Raw genomic sequence first — 3,272 nt, forward strand, 5'->3', positions numbered from 1 at the left:
CCTCTTTCACATTTCCCACTTTCACCCGAGTTACTGAATTACTGTTAAAGTTGGAGATAAAGCAACCTGTTATTTTTGAGATGGTTTGGAAAATCCAAATTTTTTGCTGTTGATGGGTGGATCAGCCCGAAACCCATCCTCCTAAATAAAGCACATTTTCTTGTGGGTTTTCCCAGAATTGAATGTTTGGAAGTCCTTGCCGGGATCTGAAGTTGATTTAAACTAAATAAAAAACCTTTTGTATTATGAACCTGGGCTGGCAATTTCGCAAGAAGAGACAATCTCATAAGATTATCAGGGCTGTTAGCTTCCACCCTAATTGAATATCCTGCTTACCCTTCATCAAAGGCACATGAGGAAGATTTAGAGGCCCGCCCAGGCTGACGAACTGGAATCTGGCCCGGGAGCCAGCTGAGTTCAAAAAATTAGTGACTCATTCATTCAGTCAGTCATATTTATTGAGTGCTTACTTTGTGCAGAGCACTGTACTAAGTGCTTGGAAAGTACAATTTGACTCCTACCCATCCTCCCCTGCACAACCCTTCCCACAACTTTCGGTGGGGCCCACCTGGTTTCCAAGGAGGGAAATCCTCTCCTGGACAGCACAGCCTAAAGTTGCCCATTGGCTCCAAAGTGGGATCTGTGATTCATTCAGTTGTATTTAATGAGCGCTTACTGCATGCAGAGCACTGTACTAAGTACTTGGGAGAGTACAGTATAACAATAAACAGACATATTCCCGGGTGGGCCACTTGGGTGACTGATTTTATATAAAGTAATGAAGGCGTGTCATTCCATGGCATCAGCCTGGCTTCCACGTCTGCTTGGGGCCTTGTCGATCTCACATCCCTTTTACTCTTCCCGACCTGGAATTCCCTTCCCCTTCCTCTATGACAGACAACCACTCTCCTCATCTTCTGAACCCTAATTCCTCATTTTCCCACCCTATTCTCCTTCCTTGCTGAATCATCTGGGTTCTTGAGTCAGTACCACTAAGCACTTAGATCTTCTGCAGCCCTTACGTACAATATTCCTTATACTCTGTCTCCTCCCTTACCTGTAATTTATTTTACTGTCTGTCTCCTCTGCTTGACAGCAGGCTCCCTGAGAGCAAGGATCCAGATCGACCTTCTGTATTATAGTCTCCTAAGTGCTTAGTACAATGTTCTTCATACAGTAAATACTCAATAAATACTACTGATTGAGAGGATTGTTTTGGGGGGTTTGGAGGAGAGAACTTCCTAATTAGTTTGCTGGAGGTGGCTGGGAAGGTAGGAAGTGAAAATAGATATGATGTTCCAATTACTGGGTCACCATGAGTATAGTGCCTGCCACATAATATGGCATCATTAGCTATATTTTGTGATCCTTGGTAATAATAATAATAATTGTGGTATTTGTTAAGCACTTATGTGCCAGGCATTGTACTCATGGTGACCCAGTAATTGGACCATCATATCTGGACAGCTTACCATTAGCTTGTCTGCTCCTTGAGAGCAGGGACCATGTCTACCAGATCTATTATATTGAACTCTCCCAAAGGCCTAATAAATACTAATAAATACCACTGACTGCCTGTCAAAGTCTAAGCAGGAAGACTAAAAAAGTCTCAACTGAAGCCCACTGAATTCTTCTGACCTTTAAAAATAAACGTAACTCACATCTTGGAATCACAGTTAGTTTTGAGACAAATGTGACAGTTAGCGTTGTCTCAGTGGCAAACACCCCAGGCTCCCTGCCACCTGTATGTTTAAAAGGATTCAATAATCTCTCTAGCCTAGAAAATCCTCTAAGAGTGGGATTGCTTCTTTCGTCCTGATATATTTGTATTGCAGCCTGTTAAAATTTGTTTGTAAATCAATTCTGCCTATTTTTATATGGTATTTATTCTGCCATTATATGCAAGGTACTGTATTAAATACAGGGGTAGATACATGATAATCAGGTTGGACACAGTCCCTGTCCCACATGAGGCTCACAGTCAAAGTCAGAAGAAGGAGGATTCAATCTTCACAGAGAAGTTAAAGTCAAACAGCAGACATGTGATGGAACCCAGGTCCTCAGACTCCTCGTCCCATGCTCTTTCCACTAGGCCATGTTGTTTCCCTGCCTTCTTGTGCATTAAGACTGTAAATTCCCTTGCACTCCCCTAACTCTACCCCATCAGCACTTTTGCTCCACCTAAGGATTTATTTAACACCATCTCCATAGCACTTATTTATGCATCTTTAAACTCTCACTACTTCCTGCTATCTGTAATTTATGTAGTGCCTCTTTCCCCCACTCAACTGTAAGTTCCTTAAAGACAGGCGTCATACTTACTAATTCTATTGTACTTTCCCAAGCACTCAGTACAATGTTCTGCACATAGTAGGTGCTCAACAAATACCATTGATTGAAGGCAAGGCATGGGTGCCCTGTTGTAATCCTCTGTACTAATCCTTTTCTCTGTACTAAGTAGACAATAAATGCCACTGATTGATTGAATTCCAGTGGGAATGTGTTGAGGGCAGTCCCTCTATCCATCCCATTTTTGACCTTGCTGAGGAGATTTGGCTTATAATATTTTATCTTACCCCAAACCTCTTGTTTTTTTCCTTTATCCAATTTAAATGGTTTTTTCCAGCTCTCTCCAGAAAATGTGTTCTACCATATGGTGTACAGATGGCCCACAAGCTCTACAGTCAGGACAGTTTTCTGGCATGTCAGCCAATTTGCTCTCTTTTTTTCTTGTTGGGGGCCCCTCACTCCCAAATAGGTAAAAGGGGACATTGATATTCCCTGGGAGATCAGCTGGAAATCTACTCAATCAGCAATCTCCCTCCTCCCTAACCTCAATGATCTCCTATTACAATTCAACCCATACACTTGGCTCCTCTAAAACTAACACAGCCTCTGGACTTTGAACTGGTTTATCCCACCACCAACCAGGGCCTCTTTTCTCCCTCCAGCTTGCAACTCCCTCCCCCTTCATCTCTGACAGTCCACCACTCTCCCCACCTTCAAAACTCTCCTAAAATCACATTTCCTTCAAGAGGTCTTCCAAACCTTAACCCTTTATTTTCCCTCTTCCCTCCCCTATGTATTGACTCTGCACTTGGCTGTGTAGTAATAATAATAATGATGATGGTATTTGTTAAGCACTTACTATGTGCAAAGCACTATTCCAAGTTCTGGGCACTAGTAGCCCTTAAGCATTTAGATACTCACCTCACCCCCACAGCAGTTAAGTACATGTCCATATACTCAATTATTTTCCACTACTGTAATTT

This window comes from Tachyglossus aculeatus, chromosome 4 (assembly GCF_015852505.1).
Source record: "Tachyglossus aculeatus isolate mTacAcu1 chromosome 4, mTacAcu1.pri, whole genome shotgun sequence".
Taxonomy (NCBI): Eukaryota; Metazoa; Chordata; class Mammalia; order Monotremata; family Tachyglossidae; genus Tachyglossus; species Tachyglossus aculeatus.